Below are 24,468 nucleotides of genomic sequence, written 5' to 3'. Positions count from 1 at the left end.
GTGGAGAAGAAGGATGGCTCCAAGCGTATGTGTATTAATTATAGGCAGCTTAATAAGGAACGATGAAGAACCATTATCCTATGAATCGTATTGATGATATGTTTGACCAACTTTAGGGTGCAGTGGTGTTATCTAAGATTGATTTGAGATCTGGTTTCCATCAGTTGAGGATTTGGACTGAGGATATCACAAAGACAGCCTATAGGACCCGTTTTTGTCATTATGAGTTCTTGGTGATGTCATTTGGATTGACTAATGCCCCAACTACATTTATGGATTTGATGAACTGAGTGTTCATACCTTATTTAGATTCCTTTTTGATTGTGTTTATTGATGACAGCCTTGTGTATTCAAGGAGTAAAGAGGATCATGTACAACATTTAAGGATCATGTTCCAAACTTTGAGAGAACATGTGTTTTTCGCCATGTTTTCTAAGTGTGAGTTTTGGCTTAAGCTAATGACATTCCTTGGGCATGTGGTGTCTAAGACCTACATCTCCGAATGAGGTTCGTAGCTTCATTGGTTTGGTCAGTTACAATGGATAATTCTTTGGGGGTTTTGTTATTATTTCAGCACCTATGAGCATATTTAATCGGGAGGAGGTTCCTTTTCGATGGTACGAGAAGGGCGAGTTGAACTTATGAAAGATCAAGGATTTTCTTACTTCAACTCTTGTTTTAGCTCATCCTGTTAAGGTGAGGGATTAATATGTTTTGTGAGGATTTCAGTGTTATCCTAGGTTTTGTATTTATGCCGAAGGGTTGTGTTATTGCTTATGCTTTGAGATAGCTTAAGGTACACGAGTGCAACTAACCCACTCATGATTTAGAGTTAGCAACGAAAGTTGTCATGCTTAAGTTTTTGAGGCATTATCTTTATGGTGTGCATTGGGACATTTTCACTAACCATCATAGTCTTAAACATCTTATGACCCAGAGAGAGATTAATGCCTGATAGTATAGATGGATGGAGTTGCTTAAAGATGATGATATTTCTATATTATATCATCTAGGAAAAGCTAATATGGTAGCAACTGCCTTGAGTCAGAAGGCAGTGAGTAAGAGTAGCTTATATTTTAGTTTCTCAGAGGTTGTTGGCATGGGACATTCTTTCCTTATCCAACTTGATGGTTCCGACAGATATTTCAGACCCTAATAAGATTCTTGCTAGGTTGAGCGAGGTTTTTACTTTTTGAGCAGATTCAGGATCGCTAGTTTGAGAATAGTATGCTTCATTTCCTTCGTGATTAGGTGTTGAGTGGTAAGTCTTATAGGAACACCATATATTAAAGTGTGTTTTCCAATCTGATGTCCGCATTTGTTTTTCGAGGATTAATGACTTGATTCAGTTGATTCTGCATGAGGCTCAGACCTCTAGGTATTTTATTCATCCAGACACAACTAAGCTGTATAGAGATTTGAGATAACATTATTAGTGGAGTGGCATGAAGTGAGATGTGGCAGACTTTGTAGCGCATATATTTTCAGCAGGTAAAGGCCGATCATCAGTGGCCTAGTGGATTAATTTAGAGATTCCCAATTCTCGAGTATAAATGGGAGCAGATTTTCATGGACTTCTTTAGTTTTTTATCTCATACTTTTTGTGGTTTAGATGGTGTTTAGGTCATTGTGGATCAATTGACCAAGTCAGCACACTTTCTTCCGATTTATATGTCATTTAGTGCTGAGAGGTTAGCTCTTATCTATGTTTGTAAGATAGATCGTTTGCATGGTGTGCACATATCTATTATTTTAGACCAGAGTTCTGTGTTCAATTCTAGCTTCTGGAGAACTTTTCAGGAGGAGTTGGGTACTTAAGTGGATCTGAGTACAACCTTTCATCCTCAGATAGATGGCCAGTCCAAGCGGACAATTCAGGTGCTTGAAGATATGCTCCAAGCCTATGTTATGGATTTTAGAGGCCAGTGTAAGGAGCACTTAGCCTTGGCAGAGTTTGCTTACAATAATAGTTATCATTCAAGTATTGAGATAGCACCTTTGAGGATTTATATGGTAGGAGATATCATTCTTTGATTGGATGGTTTGACACTACCTAGATTTGAACCTGTGGTACTAATTTGATTCAAGAGTTGTTGGATAAAGTCGTGATGATTCAGGATAGATTAATAGCAGCTTAGAGTAAGCAGAAGGCCTATGCAGACCACAGACTTCATTCCTTTAGATTTGTAGTTAGTGATCGAGTATTCCTACATGTATTTCCCATGAAGGGTGTGATGAGGTTTGGGAAGAAGGGCAAGCTTAGTCCCAGATATATTGAACCTTTTCAGATCCTTTTCACAATTGTTGAGGTTGCTTATGAGTTAGCTTTAACTCTAGATTTTGCTGCTGTCCATCTCATTTTCCATATCTTTATGTTGCGGTGATATATGCCTGATCCATCTCATGTGCTTAGATGGGACTCGATCCAGTTGGATGAGAGGTTCACCTCCGCAGAGATGCCTGATCTCATTTTGGCTAGAGATATTAGGCATTTGCGCACGAGGGTGATTCCTGTATTTAAGGTTCAGTGGAGGCACCGCCTAGTGGAGGAAGCCACTTTAGAAATTGAGATTGAGATGCGGCCCCAGTATCCTAAATTGTTTGAGACTTCAGGTATATCCTAACCCTTACCTTTCACTAATGTTACTTTAGTAGTGGATATTGTAATTGCTCTTCAGGTCATTATCCATATTTCCACTTATTTTCTCCATTAGAGTTTTTCTATAGCTGCACAAGTCATTAATGAGTTGCTGGAACTGAAAGTACATTTACCGAGCAATTTGTTTGTTTTTTAGAGCCAATTCCCTATTTTGAAATCTTCGTTGGTTCCAAATGGACACTAGGTGAAAATTTTATTTCAACGACCTTAAATGCAAATTCAAATTGTTCTAGCAGCTCCAGAATGTCAATTTTAGGCTAAGAGGACTCTTAGTTTGATTCTCGAGGCACCCTAGCTCATTTCGTCCTATTGGTTAAAGAGTTTGGAAATTGAAAATTGGGTGTGGGACTCACATTTCAGAGAAACAAACTCAAATAGAAATTTCAACTACACCGTTGAGTCTAAAATGCCAAATTTGGTATTGTTACATAGTTCGTTTGTATTTATGAACTTTCGGATGAATCTCGAGAGGTTTACGGAGACTTTGGAATTTCCTAAGTCTCAGTTGTATATGGTTCATCATGATAGCGACGTATTAAGTCGCGATCACAACTCCATTGAGCAGGGTAGTAAAGCCACGATCAGAGGGCTAAGTATCGCGATCGCGATTCTCTGAGACATCCCAAATCTACAACGATTGTGAACATAGGGTCGCAATAGCGAGACTGAGCACATGATATGGTTAAAAATAGACCCTCTTTGCACGATTTTGCCCATTCTTAATCCATTCCAAGAGAGCTAAAACCATCAATTGTGAGATAATTCAATTGGAGTGGAAGGGTGATTTGGGAGCTTGTCTAACACTTGTTTACGTGATTATTTACTGATTTGTGGTAAGATTTCACCCTTTGTATGGTATGAATTTCCATTTCTTGTTCAAAAATTGTAAAACCTTAGGCTTGATTTTATCCCCAAATTAGCTCGAATTTTACCATTTTTGAGGGTAATGACTCCTTGAGCATATGGGAATGTTCAATTGGTTCGTAAACATGATTTTCTATAATGAGACCCACATAATATTTTGGTGATTTTCTGACCCAAAGCACAATAGCGCAATATAGGTATCATTATTCTCGTATTGATGAGTAGAATGTAGTTTTGATATCTTGGCATCTTGTGGAAGCTTCTCGTTAGGGAAAAATAGTGATTTAGCGAATCTTTGAGCTTTCTTCGACGTCGAGGTAGGCTAGGTTTTACCCCTTGTTAGATTGAGATAATTCATAGTATATTTATGATATTGTGTTAGTTTTGGGTGTTGATATGATGAATTGAAACGCATGGGTTAGTTGGACCGTTTAGGCTATTTGAAAACCATAAATTAGGCATAATTGACCTAGTTGCTCACATTTTAAGTGAATCTCCTTTCTTAGGGATAATTGAGGCTTGTTTAACATCTAAGAGTGGATTTAGATACCTTAATCATAGTTCGGGTAGAATTTTCCAAAAATGAAACTTGGGGAATTAGAAATGGGCCCTTGACCCACTTCAGGCCAAGATACATGTTAACTTTTGTGGACCTTTGTACACTTGTTAGACTCTTGGAAATGCTTATTGAGATAATTGTGAAACTTTGACACTTGATGGTCATGTTGGTTGATGTGAGGGTTGTCACCTATCGATTATTCTATAATTTATCTTTATTGATGGCGTTATTGATTATATTGATATATTTATATTTACCCAGTTTGGGTCAGGAGTAAGATTATGACATTGATCATATATTTATCGGTTCGAGTTTGGCTATTGATTATATTTATCGGTTCAAGTACGTTTATTGATTATATTTATTGGTTAAAGTCCAGCTACTGATTATTTATACATGTTTGATTCTGGATATGCATATTACGTTATGATTATATACTTACTATGATATGATGATATCAGGGTGTGAGATTTAAAATAGCAATTTGGCTAAGTCTGAAAATAAGGAAATGGGTATAATATGGCATGATGTGAGTGGACTCTAGTGGTATATTGAAAATTTGCAAATGACGGTGGTGGGTTATACTATCTTGTGTGTACCTTCTAGGCTTATAGGGGCTTACGATGGGTTATTTACTTTTCTGCACCAATTGGCGTATGGGAGCTAATATTATAATTATGATTGCATGTGTTGATGCTTTATGTTATTCTATGCTATTATTTTGGTTGATTTTCCTATTCATGCACATCGATGTTGGAGATGATTCAAGTTCGTTTCTACCTTGACTTAGTTATGTTATCTTGCATTTTATCATATGTATATCATGATTTTGTTCAGTCAGCCGATGATGCCAATTGAGTACCCGTGGTTTTGATACTCGCACTACACTTTTATACCTTTTTACTATAGATCCGAGTATAGTTGTCATCGTTTATCGATGTTCGTGCTATTTTGATATTTGGAAATAGGGTAAGCTCTTGGAGTAAAGTCACCTATTTCCTTTTATCTTTCATGTCTAGTCTTTAGTTTTAAGAAAGGATTATGTTGACTGTTTTAAGACTTGGGCTGTATTATCACTAGATGCTCTTGTACTAGCTCTATCAGGTCGTGGGATGGATTTTTGTACTATTGATTTACCCTTATCTATCTATATTGTCTTGTTAGAATATAACAAGTGTTATTGATTTTTTCCTTGATTGGGCATTTTAAACCAAGTTTACTCATTGTGTTTAGCTCCGGGTTACGGTTTGACTTACCTGCTGGCGGGATTTAGTAGGTGCCATCATGACTCGTAAAATAGGTCATGACACAATAACTCGACCCTACTGCATCAGCACACAACCCAAACCAACATCGACAGAATCACAATATAAGGTGAATCCCTCACCCTCAAAATGAAAAGCCATTAAAGGAGCTGAAGTAAGAAAACCTTTGCATGTTAGAAATCTCGACTTGCACTACTTAGACCACTACAAAGGAGGGAACCTCCTTTTTGGTCAATCTATTCATTGGCACTACAATAATAGAAAAACTCACAACAAACCATTTATAGTAACTTGCAAAACCAACAATGCTGGAAACCTTAGACCAAGATGTAGGCTCGAACCAATCACGAACATCCTTAATCTTCCCTAAGTCCACCATAATCCTATCATTGGATACCACATATCCTATGAATGTCACTGATTTGAGCCAAAACTCAAACTTTGAGAATTTGATAAAAAGTGTCACAACCCGATTAACTAGTCATTGTGGCACTAACTAAATACCACTTGTAGGTAAGACGAACCGTAAATTAGAGATAACGAAATGGGTTAACTTTGTGGGAAAATGCCAACAAGGAAGTAATCAATAGCATATCTTGTGTTTTATCAAGGAAATATAAATAGATAAGGGTAAATCTACAGTACACAAATCCATCCCATGTCCTGCTAGAGCTAGTACAAGAGCAACTATAAATACAACCCAAGTGTCTAAAATAGTTAATATAATCCGTCTTGAAATAAAAGACTAGACATAAGTAAGATAGAAGCAAATGGGCAATTCTGACTATAAGAGCTCATCCTATTTCTAGAAATCAACACAGCATGAACGTCCATCAACGACAACAACTAGCACTCAGATCTGCACCAAAATGATACAGAAGTGTTGTATGAGTACTAAAACTATGAGTCCTTAGTAGGCATCATCGACAAGTTGATCTAAGTCATGATATAAATATGATAAAGTGCAAGATAACATAACTGAGTCAAGGTAGAAATGAACATGAATCATCTCCAGTATCGCTGTGCATAAATAGGTAAATAACCTAAAATAATAACATAACATCATGTAAAGCATCAACACACACAATCATAACTGAAAAATTTGCTCCCTTACACTAATTAGTGCAGAAAAGTAAACAATCCAATGCAATCCCCTATAAGGCTTGTGGATACAAAAAAATAGTATAACCTACCACCATCATTTACAATTTTTCCTTATTCCACTAGAATCTACTCACGTCATGCTACAATATAGGTATTTCCTTTCTTTTGGACTTAGCCAAATTGTTATTTAAAACTCACACCCCGATATCAACATATCATAGTAAGTATATCATCATAGTATAATATGCATATTCAAACTCAAATCGATAAATATAATCAATAACCATACTTGAACTGGTAAATATAATCAATAGTCAGACTTGTACTGGTAAATATAATAAATAATCGGACTCGAACCAAAAAATATATTCAAGAGCTGGACTTGAACCAAAAAATATAATCAATATCGGGACTCAAACCGGTAAATATATCATCAATGTCATAATCTTCCTCCAGACTCAAATTGAGTATCATAACCATCCTCCAAACTAAAACTAAAAAATAAAAATATATCAATATAATCAATAGCACCATCAATAAAGATACATAATAGCATAAACAATAGGCATCAACCCTCACATCAACCAACATAACCATCAAGTGTAAAAGTTTCTTATTAATTCAATAAGCATTTCCAAGAGTCTAAAAAACACATACAGGTCTACGAAAGCAAATACGTCTCTTAGCCTAATGTAGGTTAAGGGCCAACTTTTAATCCCTAAAGTTCCATTTTAGGCACATTCTATATGAACTAGGATGAAGGTATCTAAATCCCCTTTTAGATGTTTAATAAACCTTACTTATCCCTAAGATTTGAAATTCACCAAACTATAAGAAACTAGGTCAAATATGCCTAATTTATGGTTTCTGAATAGCCTGAAAAGTCCAACTAACCCAAGTATTTCAATTCATCATACCAACACCTAAAACCTATCCCAAATCTAACACAATATCATAAATACACTATGAATTATGGGTAAAACCTAGCCTACCTGGATGCTGAAGAAAGCTCAAAGGCCCGCTAAATCACCATTTTCCCCTTTACAGAAGCTTCCGCAAAATGCAAAACTATCAAAATCACATTTTACTCATCAATACGAGAATTATTATACCTAAATTGCACCATTTTTCTTTGGGTCCAAGAATCACCCAAAATCCTATGTGGGTCTCATTAATGAAAAGTCATGTTTTTGAAACCAACCAATGTTCCCTCATGCTCAAGGAGTGATTACCCTAAAAAATAGTGAGATTCGAGCTAATTTGTGGATAAAACCAAACCTCCAATGTTTTGGGATTTTTGAACAAGCAATGAAAAAATCTACTATGAAATTAGAGGAATCTTACCTTAATTCAAAGGAGAATCAAGGAATAACCTTTAACGAGGCTCCCCAAACAAACCACATGCTTAAATTCCAGGCTATCTCTCTATTTAGGGATTTAGCTCTCTTACAAATGGGTGGAGAATGGCAAAAACAACCTAGAAATGGCCTATTTATACTTATCCCAGGCACTTAGGTTAGCTATTGCGACCCAACCATTGCTATCGCGATATAGGGCATCAGTCATGGAAGCCGCAATTGCAACACTTTTCCTTTCCGATTGCGAGACTGGTGGACCTATAAGCAGTTACAATTATAGCTAAATAAGTCATGTATGTGGCACTTGCTGGTGTTGCCAGATCGCTATCGAAATCCCTGGCCCACAATCACGGGTGCACCTATTACAACTGAGATTTATAAATCCACCAAGCCCTTGGGATTCATCTGGAATCCCATATATGCAAACAAACTATGTAACCATATAAAATTCAATGATCCAAACTAAATGACATAATAAAAATTTACATTCAACGTTGTTTCGATGAATTATGGGTCCCACACCTAATTTCCAATTTTATAAAATTTTGACAAATAGGTTGAAATGAGCCCGGTTTCCTCGTGATCCGAAAGAAAGTCCACCTAGCCTAAAATTAATGTTCCAATGTTATTGTCAGAATTTGCATTCAAGGTCGTTTAAATGAAGTTTTTGCCCGATGGCAATTTGGAAGAAGCGAAGACTTCAAAACAAAAAAATAACTGTGAAAAGCAAATGAACTGCCCAGCTACTAAATACCAGTTCTAGGAAGTCATAATTTACTTGGGGAAGTTGTAGAAAAGATCTAACAACAAAAATAAGCAAAAATATGGAAAATGACATGAGGGGTCATTACAATATCTACTAGTAAAGGAACTTTAGTTTGATAAATTTAAGGATTATGATATACCTGAAGTCTTGATAAGGTAAGGATACTTAGTCTGCATCTCTCTCTCAATGTCCTAGGTATCCTTCTTTACTAGGTGGTGCCTCCAATTAACCTTAATTACAGGAATCTCTCTAGTGCGCAATCACCTGACATTACTAGCTAAAATGAGCTCAGGCTCCTCCATGAAGGTCAACTACTCGTGTAACTGGACTAAGTCCCATCTAAGCACATAATATAGATCAGGAATGTATCTCCACAACATGGATACATGGGAAACTGGATAGATAATAGCAAAATATGGAGGTAAAGCCAACTCATAAGCCACCCCATCCACTATGCAAAGAATCTCAAAAGGTCCAATATAACTAGGACTGGAAATTCCCTTCCTCTAGGATCTGGTCACACTCTTCATGGGCGATACATAAAGGAATACTCCTGTCACGCCCCAAATCTTATTAAGGCGGACTGGCACCCGTTGCCGGTAAGGCTCGGGAGAACCAACCTGTAGCAATATATTACCTATGAACATTATAAGTTCCTTTCATACTAAACATGCCCTCAAAAGACAAATAGGACTAGCAAGTCAAAAGATATTATATGACTAGGCCGTTGGAGCCACAATGTCTACGATACGATACATGACCATACTATACTTAACGTAGTCTACAAGGCCTCTAGACAAGAAACATTATCTTATAAGGGTCGGGACAGGCCCCGCCTCATGATAAGATACTATACAATGCAAAAAGATATGATAAGACTCAAAGCCCCGAAGCAACCTGGAGCTCAGTGACTGCGGTTGATATCCTGTACTCTTACTAGGGAGGTTTATTAGCTTCTGTACCTGCAGCATGGAATGCAGGTCCCCCAAGAGGGACGTCAGTACGAAATAATGTACTGAATATGTAAGGCAACATGTACTATATATGAGATAAAAAAAAAACACTCAAATGAAACCATGTACTGCTGTAGGGTAAAAGACCACCTTTATGAATATTGTGGAGTCATGTATCTTATAACAATTATGTTACTTTACTCTTATTACTTGTATAATCTGTGCACAGCATGTAGTACAGATGACCAGCTGATCAGTGGTAAATCTATATCAGGATCGACCCATGCTAGGCTTTCCTTTCACCCCTGGGATACCCCCTGTAATACTGGGATTGACCCATGCTAGGTGATTCTTTCACCTCTGGGATACCACCCATCAGAAGCAACTGTAGACATAAATCTTCTTATTACTTTTGAGATGAATCTTTGGTGGTCGTAACATTTGAGCTATAAGACTATAAGCATGACAAATGACAAGTATGTGTCCATGTAACATCATATCATAATGAAAAGAGTGGGTTGTACAATTAGTGAAACATGTAGGACATAAACAACGTATGAACTTTATTTAGCTAAAAAGAAGACTCATATGTCATGGTACCCAATGTATGTATGCAGCAGTGACAATGCTCGAATCTGGACACACAAGTACATGTTAAAGAGTGGAGTGGCTATGTCGAAGTTTGTAAAGATCTCTATGTGCCAATGAAGACTTTGGATTCCATGCCAAATAATAAGAGATCGAATAGCCTTACATACCTCGACATATCAACTTGTTTTTACGTCGAAATGACTTCTTTTCTTCCAACTATTTATCTACAATATCATTTTTTAAAGCTAGTATTAGCAGCTAATCAATGCATCTGGACAGCCCAATCTCACAAGACACAACACTTTGGCAACAAACGTATAACCATCAACTCAATGGTGTTATTCCGACTTTCTCAATTCTAACTGTATTCAACCAGCATACATTATCATATACATGATGTATACAGCCTATATTAGCTCTATAACATGCTGGCAACAGTCCATACCTACAACACATAACCATTTTACTAAACGCTCAACTAAGAAGCACAACATCTCGTCGTCTTCCTACATTTCATCGTTAACAATTCATACTTGTCCCAACTTTGAACCAGATGCTCCCAACATATATATACATCAAATAAATCTTAACATAGTCACAAAATAGCTCAAAACGTAGGGGGAAACGTGAAACAACAGCCCCCTCAACAAAACAGTCCAATACCATTTTGGAAGCACATAAGATCATATAAGGATACTTGTTTCCAAAGAACTAGCAAAACAGTCCAGCAACCTTGGCAACCATATACACACTATAACATGTTAATAACCTCAACTTTATATCATATTAAAGTCAAAAATCAGGGTAAGAATCGTTCCAAAGCCAAGAAAACCAAACAACAACTTTCAGGACACAAGCTGTCCAGAAATTCCTGCACAGTGAACCAGCCAACTTATCTTGTTTTCCATGGTAAATTCATATCAAATATATGGTTATTTTTACATACCTTAACTCCCAAGGTGTAGTTCTAATTCAAGAACTCAAAAAGTAGCCTTTGGTTGCCTTCCAAGGTGAAGAAATGCCAAGAGAAACTTAGAGAGAACAGCTGAAATTTTCTTTTGGTCTTTTATTGATTAACCTAGGGAGCTCGGTTTTGGTCCCTTTTTAAGGAGACTTTAGACCGACTTTCTCCTTATATTTGCAGCTGATTAACTCAAATTGGTCAATGACTAATTTTCCCCTTTCACTTGGGCCTTTTGGATCTCTAAATCAATGGGCTTTAGTGGCCCATTTCCTTAATCTTTCTTGCACTTTGTTTGGGCCCAATCTTGTTAGTAGTGAATGAATGTAGTTGGGCCTATTATATAAAAATTTTGGGCTGAACATCTTGGCCCAATATAATGTTAAACCATTGGCTTAAATAGCCTCCCTAACTTGGGCTTCGTTTGTCACAAGACTTGGAAAGTTTCGGCGTTAAGCCTTGTCTTCGTTCCCCTTTCTTTTTTTTTTTACTAACGTCTAGACTTCAAGTGAGTTCACTTATGAATGAATTCTTCTCCCTCATGATATATAATTTTTAAGCTAAGCACACAGGTGACTCACCTGCTAGCTTTCTAAGTTCCATAAGCATGTCAATGATTTTCTCCGTTTAAGGCCACAGTCTCTAAATAGATTTCCATATAGTGCCCCAATCCAACACTTGAACACTTGAAAAATTTTGGTAGTAATTAAATCAAGTCGTATGTCATTTTATGTGAACATTACTAGTACATGTAAAATGTGGGGTGTTACAACTCCATCACCAACTCCAAATATCAAGGCATGTAGCCTCCGATCTGTATATGCCTTTTGCCAACACTAATCTGCTCTCAACCTATCCTGAATCAGCTTGACTCTATCTAACTTCTCCTGAAGCAAATAGTACCACTGGGTCAAATCTCGGAAATCTCAAACCATCTAATCAGAGAATGATATCTTCTACCATAAAAATCCTAAAATGGCACCATTTGAATACTCGAATGGTAATTGTTATTATAATTGAACTCTGCCAAAGGTAAGTGCTTCTCCAATTGGGCTAAAAAATCTATAACACAGTCTTAGAGCATATTCTCAAGCACCTGAATAGTCCACTCGGACTGGCCATTAGTCTGAGGATGAAAGGCTGTACTCAGATCCACTTGAGTACCCAAATCTTCCTGAAAAACTGTTTAAAAGCTAAAAGTGAACACAGAACCCCGATTTGAAATTATAAAAATAGGTACACTATGAATACGAACTATTTCATGAACATAGATGTGAGATAACATCTAAGTGTTAAAGGACATCTGAATCGGAATGAAATATGCTGACTTGGTCAATTAATCTACGATGACCAAAACACCATCGAAACCAAGGGAAGTACGAGGTAAGCCACTAACAAACTCTATGGTAATCTGCTCCTACTTTCACTCTAGAATGGACAATCTATAAATCAAAGCACTTCAACTCTGATGCTTGGTTGTTACCTATTGACAACAAAGGCAATAAGCTACAAAGTCCACTATATCTCTCTTCATGCCACTCCACTTATAATAATATTTCAAATATCTATACATCTTAGTTTCCTCGTGTAGAATAAACTAAATCAAGTCACCGATCCTCATAATACAAATGTGACAATGAAATAGAAAAACATCCTCATAATTTGTGGTGTTCTTCTCAGACTTACCACTCAACACATGATTACTAAGGAAAAGAAGTGTATTATCCTCAAACTGGTGATCCTGAATTTTCTCAAAAAGTGAAGACCTCACTCAACACTAGCAAGAATCCTCATACTCTCTAAAACATCAAGGCGAACCATTAAGTTGGCTAAGGACAGAATGTCCCATGCCAACGACCTCAGAGAAATAGAAATACAAGATGGAAATATCATATACTTAAGCCACCCCATCCAACTATGCTGTCTAATATTATGCTCTCTCTGGGTCATAAGATAATGAAAACTACCATGATTGGTCAAAATCTCATAATGCACGATATAAAGATAATGCCACCAAATCTTAATGGCTAAAACTCTCACCACCAAATCCAAATCATGAGTGGGGTAATTGAGTTCGTGCACCTTAAGTTATCTCAAAGCATAAGCAATAACATGAACTCATTGCATCAATACACAACCTAGACAAACATCAAATGCATCACAAAATACGGTGAATCCTTAACACTCAACAGGAAGAGCTAAAATAGGAGTTGAAGTAAGAAAATCCTTGAGCTTTCCAAAGCTCAACTCACACTCCTCAAACCATAGAAAAGGAAACTCCTTCCGTGTCAATCTAGTCATAGGTGCTAAAATCGTAGCAAAACCCTTGACAAATCATCTATAGTAATTGACCAAACCAATAAAGCTATGAACCACAGTCGGAGATATAGGTCTAGCCCAATCATGAATAGACTCAATCTTTACAGGGTCTACCATAATACCATCCTTAGACACCATATGTCCAAGGAATATCACTGACTCAAGCAAAAACTCACACTTAGAAAACATGGTGAAAAGCACATGATCTCTCAAAGTCTAGAGGACAATCCTAAAATATTGTGTGTGCTCCTCTCTATATCTCGAACACACAAGGATGTTGTTAATGCCTTGTCATCAATGAATACAATCATGAAGGTATCCAAGTAATGTTTGGACACTCGATTCATCAAAACCATCAATGCGACAGGGACATTAGTCAACCTGAATGACAATACCAAAAACACATAATAACCATAATGGATCCTAAAGGTTGTCTTTAAGATATCCTTAGCCCGAACCCCCAACTAATGGTAACCAGATCTCAAGTCATTCTTAGACAACACCGCTACACCCTGAAGATGGTCAAACAAATTATCAAAGTGAGGTATTGAATAACAATTCTTCAGCGTTACTTTATTAAGCTTGCTATAATCAATACATATACACATGGAGCGATCATTCTTCTTCACAAACAACATAGGAGCTCTCTAATGAGACACAATCGGTCTAATAAAACCCTTACTAAGAAGATCTTAAAGCTTAGAATTTAGCTCTTTAAGCTCAGCAGGAGCTATACAGTAAGGTGCTAGGCTCGAGATCAACAACACACTCAATCTCATAGGCCTGGTAGGGAACACATCAGGAAACTCACAAACTATAAGAACAAAGTCAAGCTATGGACTAACAATAATGGTATCACAAATATAATGAGAAAAGACTTACAACCCCTAGAAATAAGCCTCCTAGCATGAATATTTGAATTAATTCTCATTGGCTCGCGGTTAACCGCTCCCTGCCATACGGCCGGGAGTATACTGGGCATGGCTAAGGTAATGGTCTTGGCAACAATCCATGATTGCATGATAGTGGGATAACCAGTCCATGCCCAAAATCACATCCAAATCTACTATTTCCAAAATAATAAGATTAGCATATGAATCACCATATCTAATAGTAACAATAAAAGATCTAAACACTCGATCCAATACTAAAAAATTACCTATGGTAGTAGATACACGTAAGGGCATCAATAATAAATCCCAAAATAACTCTAATCGTGGAGCATAATAAGCAGAAACAAAAGAAAAAGTGGATCCTGAATAAAATAAATCAAGGGCCAACTGATGGTACACCAAAATTTTACCTATAATAATAACATCCAAAGATGTAGCCTTAAGTCTAGTAAATACTGTACATAACTGACCAAGCCTGCCACCTGGATGGAATCCTAATCGACCTCCTGTCCTTCCTGCCTGAAAACCTTCTTTAGTACCCTAGGAACCATCTATATAAATTTGAGAACACCACCTCTTGCTGAAGGATAAACTACTCTAATAAGTGGAACACCCTATGATAAAGAAATACTTTCCCTATAACTAGGGTAATATTATGAATAGTGAAGATGAGCTCCACAACTATATCATATACTCAGAGCTGAACCAGAACCAACAGATTTGGCTGACCAAAAGAGACCACCACAACTAGAAAAACAAAAAGAGAACCCCTCAAAGAAAGACTGCCAACCTGACCAAGGCAATTACTAGTACTAGACTGACCTCCATCTATAATTCAAAGAGCTACTTGAATCGGTCGACTAGGCTGACTTTTAGGCTGATAAGATAGATGCGTAGAATACTCACCATAAGAGCTACTACCTTCAAATTGAGAACTACTATAGCTCCCACTAAAACTGCCCTAATATCTAGGTCTCTTATCGTTGCCCCCTTATGCCTCACAATGCATCTCCTTCATCCCCTGAGCATAATCTCAAACCTCAGCAAAAAAATACCCACAATGATAAAACTCTGAGTTGACATGTGAAGAAGAAGTCTTAATTCTCAAATAATTCAACAAACTCTCCCATATTCGGTGTCCAGAAAAAAAGTAGCATGCTTAGCCAACTCATAAAAATGAGCCTCATACTTTACAACCTTCATAGATCCATGCTCTAATCTAGAGAATTAATCTCTCAATCGATCCCTAAGTCTATGAGGCATGAACTTCTTGAAGAATATTTAAAGAATTGTTTCCTAGTAAAAGGAGAATATCTAGTTGGTCTATAATCCATATAACCTCTCTACAAATTTTGAGAAGCCAAACTTAACTGAAATATAGTGTAATCTACACGAGTCTCAAAAAGGCCTAAATTATAGAACCTATCCTCACAAGCAATTAGAAATTTCAACGCATCCTCACTTGGAGCACCAGAAAACCTAGGTGGAGCCAATCTCAAGAATATACCTAGCATCTTCTTCTCCTTAATAGAAATAGCAGGATAGGAAACCACTGGCTAAACAGTTACTGATTGAACAACTATTAACGTAGGAGGGACCTTAACTCTGGGAGCCACAACTATAGGTTGCTCCCCACCTTAGTACCACTTTGATCTGAAAACTGTGCACCATCAGATGATACACCACCAAATATTCCTAAAAGCTAAACCATCTCTAAGAAATAAAGAAAAATAAACCCTGGTGGAGCTTGGTCTAGTCCCTGACCCACTGCTGTCGGGAACAGAATAATATCTGTCTAAGTAGAGGGAATAGGGTCTAGTAAAGCCCCTTCTCCTTTTCCATAAATGAGGACACATCTCTGGGCTATCCAAAACCTCTAGGCCTCTCATGAATAGAATTAGGATTCCTAGGCTCGTGTAATACCCCAATCATTCCTTAAGCCTAAATCTATCTTTTTGAATGGATATGTATGACTTCCAAAGTCACTGATGCTTAAACCATGTTTTATTTCTCTAATTTCCACTTTTTGTCATGTATATATTTTAATAAGATTTCCATCGATACCAATTTCATCAAAATCTGACATCAGACGAAGGAGTTATGGCTGTTTTACTAAACGGTATCAGAACACCCAGGTTTGACGGTAGACTTGGTGGACCGTCAGGTCCTTGGTGGCCCATCAAGTGTCCCATCAAGACAAGGTAGTAACCTTTCTTTTGGGCCATTGTGTGATGGCCTGGTTGGTGAACTGTCAAAAAAAGTTGACGGACCATCAAATGGGTCCGTCAGGCTGATACAGAATATCCCATTCCTGGGCCTCGAGTGATGGACGAATTGGTGGATCATCACACCCTTTGATGGACCATCACTCTGACCATCACTCTAAGGCAGAACATTCAAAATTTGGCACTTGAGAGACGGATGACCTGGTGGACCATCAGCTCATCTGACGTAACATCGTAGGCCCCGATCTATAATTTTCAACTTTTTCAAAAGCGTATTTTGGTCATTTCCACTCCTTATGTCCCTATATATATATATAAGTAGAGAAGAGTAGATCATTTTCTCTCTTTTCTCCTTTCTTCTTCCAAGAAACATCTAGAGATTAGGGTTTCCTCTAAAACCCAAAAATCCAATCTTCTTCCAAATAAATTCAAGAATCCTCCATAGTGATTCAAAGTGATTCAAGAATTAAGTTCCCCAATTCAAAGGCATCAAGAATATTGTTCTCAAAGTGTAAGGAAGAAGTTCTAAAAAAGTTTTTGCATCTCCAAAAAAAATCAAAATCCAAGGTATGTGGGGTTTGAACAAGAACACTCCTTTCGTTCTTGTGGCTAAAGATTTACTTTCTATTATTGATTTACACGATATTGCAAGTGGGTTTACACCCAAATTTCTCTATTGATGATTTACGAGATTTGAGTTGAATAAGTTTGATATTTATGATTATTTCACCATCATGTTTCTTAAATTGAGAATTTATTCCATGAGTCGTATATTATCATTATGTATTGATGATTTCTAAGCAATTTAAGTCAAGTTCCATGAGTTGAATATTTTTATTACGAATTGATGATTTTTAAATGATTTGAGACAAGTGTCATGAGTTATGCCTTTCCATGAGAAATTCGACTATTGAATGTATATTGATATGTGAAATTGAGAGGCAAGAATGAGTCTTATGATGTTTCCATGAAGTTTTTGATATTTGAAATGATTTCATAAACAAAAATACTTGATAATGAGAAAGCTTCTGTTGAGTTGAGTTGAGTTGAGTTAGGAATCCACAAGATGTTTATGATTTTCAGATGAGATAAATATTTATGTTTTGGTCTTTATAATAGAGCCATGAGTTGATATTGATTAAGGTGGATTTCCTAACGCGTTCTGAGCTGAGTCTGGGAGAAGTATTTAGCACCGAGCGAGAAATTTGGTGTTTTCCCAAAACTACGTGCCACCGTAGTATTGATGTTGATAATTGTGGGCCAAAGGTCGAGTATGAGATTGTGAAGATGAGATTGAGGTTGTAATCCCTGGCAAGGGTACAACACCCCTGCCAATGTGGGGTTTTGTCCTTAGGAGGGAAAAATGTTGGACTCCATGCGGCTCACATGGCGTAGTCATGTCGATTATAAGAAACTCTCACATCCATAATGATTTAAGTCTCTTGAGTTACCGAGTCACTCTAAGTCATGAGTTAAATAGTTTGAGTTGAGATAAATGATATCTGAGATTTATGAAGCATGTATTATTACTGATGATTTATGAGAAAACTGTTTCAGATAATTCAAGCGAAGAGAATTATTATGGTCTGATTTTCTTATACATTTATGATATTATTTAAATATTACATCCACCCCCATATAATCAGTACATTCCTAAGTATTGACTCCCATACTCCTTTGTATTCTATATTTCATCGTGATATAGGTTCAAGTGCTTAGTCTCAGCAGTGACAGTAATCTTCGAGTACCTTCTTCTATATCTCTGCAGTTGGTGAGTCCTCATGGTTCGAGGAACTAAATCTCTTATTTTGTCTTACTGATAGATGGTCGGTTATTTTTAGTTCAGTACGAGTTCGTTAGGGATCTGTCCCAATGGCTCTTCATTTTATGTAGTAGAGGCTCTATCAGACTAGAGTACCAGTATGTACAGAACGTTAGTATTTTGCTTGTACAGGACAGTATTACTTTGTATCTCAGTATGTTCATTGCATGATTATTCTTCCTTATTACCGCTCGATTATTGTCATGGTGAATTATAGGCATAAAGACAGACTCAGAGGGTTAGCTTAAGGCTGTGTATGGCCTTAAACACCGTATGACATCTCGAGATAGGGTCTTAGGGTGTTACATGATTGGTATCAAAACGCCTAAGGTTTGAAGAGTTCTAGGGATTCTGACAAGCCGTGTTATGTAGAGTCTTGATCATCAGTGTGTAGCGCACCACATCTATGAGCAAGAGGCTACGGGACGCTTTAGAAAAAATGGTATCTTTCTTTCAAGAGTCTATCGTGCCTTTGATTATTTCTCTTTGCTGTTAATTTGTGCTCTCTTATGACAAAAAATGCCTCCTCGTAGAGCTCGCCGAAATAATGAGCGAACTCAACCCGTTGATCCTTTAGGTGAGACGGTGTCCCATGTTGAATTTTGAGCAACTTTTCAAGCGCTAGCCCCGGCGGTCACCGCCAATGCTCAAGCTAACACCCAGGATACTGTTCTATCTCTGTAAGGAAATAATTCTGCTGCAGCTCGGGTTCATGACTTTATACGAATGAATCCACTTGAGTTCTATGGGTCAAAAGTAAGTGAGGACCCACAAATGTATTTAGATAAAGTGAGAAAGATAACTCAAATTATGCACATGACTGAGGAGAAGAGTGTTAAATTGTCTAAATATACTTTTGGTATGATGGCTGATTTTAGAACTAGTATGAGTAAGTTCTTGGCCGGTGTATCTAGTTATGTTCTGAAAGAATGTAGGTCTGCTATACTTAATAGGGACTGGATCTTTCTAGATTGATGATACATGCTCAGCAGATTGAGGCAGATAAAGTGAAAGAGAGAGAGTGAGAGGGAGTAAGAGAGTTAGATCAGAGCAATAGGTGCATGGTCAGACTAGATTTTTTGGAGGGATTCGCCCTTAGTTCTAGAGTCGTTCTTTTATACCACTACCTTTATCAGCTAGCACTCGTGCATTCAGAATTAGGTCGGAGCAGGGTAATAGGCCTTCTATGACCCAATCCCAGGATAGTGTGAGTAACAGACCTCATCCTTCCTCATGTATGAAGTGCGGTAGGGACCATTTTAGTGAGTGCTTAGTCGGTCAAAGAGGTTGTTTTGGTTGTGGTAAGTTGGGAAACAAGTTGAAAAATTGCCTATATGCTAGACAGGGGAGTCGCGATATTCACCCTCAAAGTTAGACTATTAGTGCTCCAGCCCCTGTAGTTCGTCCTACTCCTCCTCAGGGTGCCTCATCTAGTACTGTCGGCGGTCAGCGCCAGAATCGCTTTTATGCTATACCACCCCGCCAGGAGCAGGAGGATTCACCAGATATTGTTACTGATACGCTCTGTGTATTTCATTTTAATGTGTATGTGTTGATGGACCCTGGGTCAAGTCTTTATTATGTGACTCCATTGGTGGCAGTGAATTTTAAAATTTGTGCTGAAAAGATCCATGAGCCTTTCCTAGTCTCTACACCTGTGGGTGAATCTGTTGTTACCAAGCAAGTATATAAAAAGTGTCCTATCATTGTCCTTCATAGAGTCATGATTGCATATTTGATTGAGCTAGACATGGTTGATTTTGGCATTATTCTGGGTATAGATTGGCTTCACTCTTGTTATGCATCTATAGATTATCGTACCCGTGTGGTCAAATTTTAGTTTCCTAATGAGCCAACTTTTGAGCGGTCTGGCAATTCTGTGTCTCCTAAAAGTCATTTCATAGCCTATTTTAAAACTAGGAAGTTAATATCCAAGGGTTGTATCCATTATTTAGTTCGATCTAGGGATACTAAGTCTAAGACTCCAACTATTCAATCTCTTAGTGTTGTTAATGAGTTTTCTGATGTTATCCCAAAAGATCTCCCAAGGGTACCTCCCAATAGAGAGATAGAATTCGAAATTGATCTTCTCCCTAATGCACAACCAATTTCTATTCCTCCGTATCATATGGCCCCTGCAGAACTTAGGGAGTTAAAAGAGAAACTCAAAGATTTTTTTGATAAGGGTTTTATAAGGCCCAGTGTGTCTTCCTGGGGTGCACCCATTTTATTCGTGTGAAAGAAAGATGGTTCATTGTGCATGTGTATAGACTATCGTCAGCTTAACAAGGTCACAGTCAAGAATAAATACCCTGTTCCTGGAATTGATGACTTGTTTGATCAGCTGCAAGGTGCCAGCAACTTCTCAAAAATAGATTTGAGATTCGGTTATCACCAACTTAAAGTCAGAGAGTGTGATATTTTAAAGACAACTTTCTGCACTCGTTATGGTCATTTTGAATTCTTGGTCATGTCCTTCGGATTAACTAATGCCGCAGCAAATTTTATGGACCTCATGAATCGGGTGTTCAAACCATACCTGGATATGTTCGTTATTGTGTTCATAGGTGATATTCTTGTGTACTCCCGAAGTGAGAACGACCATGCAAATCATCTCCGAATTGTCTTGCAAACCCTTAGAGATCAGCAGTTGTTTGCCAAATTTAACAAGTACGAATTTTGGCTTCGGTCTGTTGCTTTCCTGGGCCATATTGTTTCTTTTGATGGTATCCAAGTTGATCCTCAAAAGGTAGAAGCTGTGAAAAATTGGCCTAGACCTATTTCCCCGTCTGATATTAGAAGTTTCTTGGGTCTAGCTGGATACTACCGTCATTTTGTCAAAGGTTTCTCTTCCATTGCTGCTCCTTTGACCCGGTTGACCCAAAAGAAAGTTAAATTCCAGTGGTCAGATTCTTGCAAGAAGAGTTTTCAGGAATTGAAGACTCGACTCACTTCAGCCCCTGTGATGACCCTTCCTAATGGTGTAGATGATTTTATGGTATATTGTGATGCTTCCAGAGTTGGTTTGTGTTGTGTGTTGATGCAGAAGGGTAAAGTTATAGCCTATGCTTCCCGACAGTTGAAACCTCATAAGAAGAATTATTCGACCCATGACCTTGAGTTAGCTGCAGTGGTTTTTGCTTTGAAAATTCAGAGACACTACTTGTATAGTGTTCATGTTGTTATCTTTACAGATCACAAGAGTTTGCAGTATGTGTTTACTCAGAGAGATTTGAATCTTTGGTAGAGACGATGGTTAGAGTTGCTGAAAGACTATGATATGAGCCTGTTGTATCACCCAGGCAAGGCCAACGTAGTGGCAGATACCCTTAGAAGATCGTCCATGGGCAGTATAGCACATATAGAGGAAGATAAGAGGGAGTTGGTCCGCGAAGTGCATCATTTGGCTAGGTTAGGTGTTAGATTACTTGACTCAGCTAAGGGTAATGCTTGGGTCCAAAGTTGTTTCGAATCTTCCCTAGTTTCTGAAGTGAAAGAGAAGCAGGATACAGATTCTTATTTGGTCGAACTAAAAGAATCAGTTAAAGACCAAAAGGTGGAGGTTTTCTCCCAAGGGGGAGATGGTGTCTTGAGATTTCAGAATAGATTGTGTGTGCCTGATGTTGATGATCTAAGGCAGAGAATTATGGCTGAAGCACATGGCGCGCGGTATTCTATTCATCCCGGTGCTACCAAGATGTATCGTAATTTGCGGAAAATTTATTGGTAGAATGGTATGAAAAAGGATGTAACAAAGTTTGTAGAGGAGTATGCAACTTGCCAACAGGTAAAGATAGAACACCAGAGACACGGTGGAATGATGCAAGAATTTAGTATCCATACTTTGAATCGGGATGAAATGAATATGGATTTTGTGACTAGTTTATCTCCTTCTCGCCTTCATCATGATTCAATTTGGATTATTGTAGATAGGTTGACTAAGTCCGCACATTTCCTTCCAATGCATACATCTTTTAACGCTGAGGACTATGCTAAGATGTATATTCGAGAGTTATTCAGGTTGCATCGAGTTCCATTATCTATCATCTCTGATAGAGGTACTCAGTTTATTTCTCAGTTTTGGAGAACCTTTCAGAAGGGTCTTGGCACCCAAGTTCATCTTAGCTCCACTTTTCATCTGCAGACAGACGGTTAGGCTGAGAGGACTATCTAGACTTTGAAGGATATGTTGAGGGCTTGTGTTCTTGATTTCAAAGGAAGTTGGGACGAACATTTGCCATTGATTGAATTTGCTTATAACAATAGTTTTCATGCTAGTATTGGAAAGGCTCTGTTTGAAGCTTTGTACGAGAGAAGATGTAGATCGCCTATAGGTTGGTTCGAAGTAGGTGAAGCTGCTGCGATTGGGCCTGATGCTGTGTTCAAGGCCATGGAAAAAGTTAAGTTGATTTGGGAGAGATTGAAGACAGCCCAGAGTCGTCAGAAGTCGTATGCAGATGTGAGAAAAAGAGCTCTTGAGTTGGAAGTCGATGATTTGGTATATTTGAAAATCTCATCCATGAAAGGGGTGAAAAGATTTGGAAAGAAAGGGAAGCTGAGTCCCAGATATGTTGGCCCTTATAGAGTTTTGGATCGTGTTGGGAAAACAACTTATGAGGTTGAGTTGCCTGCAGAATTGTCAGCTGTCCATCCCCTGTGTTTTATGTTTCTATGCTCAAGAAGCACATTGGAGACTCTGTTGTTGTTGATCCGTCGGAAGGTTGTAATATTTAGGATAGCCTTTCGTATGATGAAATCCCGGTTGAAGTCCTAGATTATTAAGTCTGTAGACTGAGGAACAAGGAAGTTCCCCTGGTTAAAGTTCTATGGAGAAATCAATCAGTAGAGGATGCCACTTGGGAAGCAGAAATGGATATGCGAGCCAGTTACCCTTATCTTTTCTCCAAGAGTTCGAATCAAGCTGAAGGTACTATTCCCTTAATTCAGTTTCCTTCTAATCTAATGTATTCCACTGTATGGTTATTCCCTCTACGCTTCGTGCATTTGGTGAAGTACTCAAGAGTATTAGAGTAAAGTGATCCCTTCTATGTGAGTAGTTCCAGCTGTGCGTCCTCATTTTCTCTTGTTCTTGGCCTATCTAGCAACATTCGAGGAAGAATTTTTCCAAGGGGGAGATATTGTAATACCCCGATCATTCCTTAAGCCTAAATCTATCTTTTTGAATGGATATGTAAGACTTCCAAAGTGATTGATGTTTAAACCATGTTGTATTCTCTAATTTCCACTTTTTGTCATGTAGAGCATTGAATAAGCTTTCTATTGATACCAATTTCATCAAAATCTAACATCGGACGAAGGAGTTATGGCCGTTTTACTAAACGGAATCAGAACGCCTAGGTTTGATGGTAGACTTGGTAGACCGTTAGGTCCCTGGTGGTCCATCAAGTGTCCTATCAAGCCAAGGCAATAACCTTCTTTTTGGGCCATCGTGTGACGGCATGGTTGGTGGACCGTCAAAAAAGGTTGACGGACTGTCAAATGGGTCCGTCAGGCCAAGACAGAATGTCCTATTCCTGGGCCTCGAGTGACGGACGACTTGGTGGATCATTACACCCTTTGACGAACCGTCACTCTGACCGTCACTCTAAGGTAGAACATTCCAGATTTGGCACTTGAGTGATGGACGACCTGGTGGACCGTCAGCTCATCTGATGGACCGTCAGATCGACCGTCACAGGCCCCGATCTACAATTTTCAACTTTTTCAAAAGGAAATTTTGGTCATTTCCTCTCCTTATGGCCCTATATATATATCTAAGTAGAGCAGAGGAGATCATTTTCTCTCTTTTCTCCTTTCCTCTTCCAAGAAACATCTAGAGATTAAGGTTTCCTCTAAAACCCAAAAATCCAATCTTCTTCCAAATAAATTCAAGAATCCTCCATAGTGATTCAAAGTGATTCAAGAATTAAGTTCCACAAGTCAAAGGCATCAAGAATCTTGGTCTAAAAGTGTAAGGAATAAGTTCCAAACAAGTTTCTACATCTCCAAAAAAAAAATCAAAATCCAAGGTATGTGGGGTTTGAACAAGAACACTCCTTTCGTTCTTATGCCTAAAGATTTACTTTCTATTATTGATTTACACGATATTGCAAGTGGGTTTACACCCAA

The sequence above is a fragment of the Capsicum annuum genome, chromosome 3, assembly GCF_002878395.1.
Source record: "Capsicum annuum cultivar UCD-10X-F1 chromosome 3, UCD10Xv1.1, whole genome shotgun sequence".
Lineage (NCBI taxonomy): Eukaryota > Viridiplantae > Streptophyta > Magnoliopsida > Solanales > Solanaceae > Capsicum > Capsicum annuum.
The sequence above is the reverse complement of the archived record's forward strand: the minus strand, read 5'-3'. Positions refer to the sequence as shown.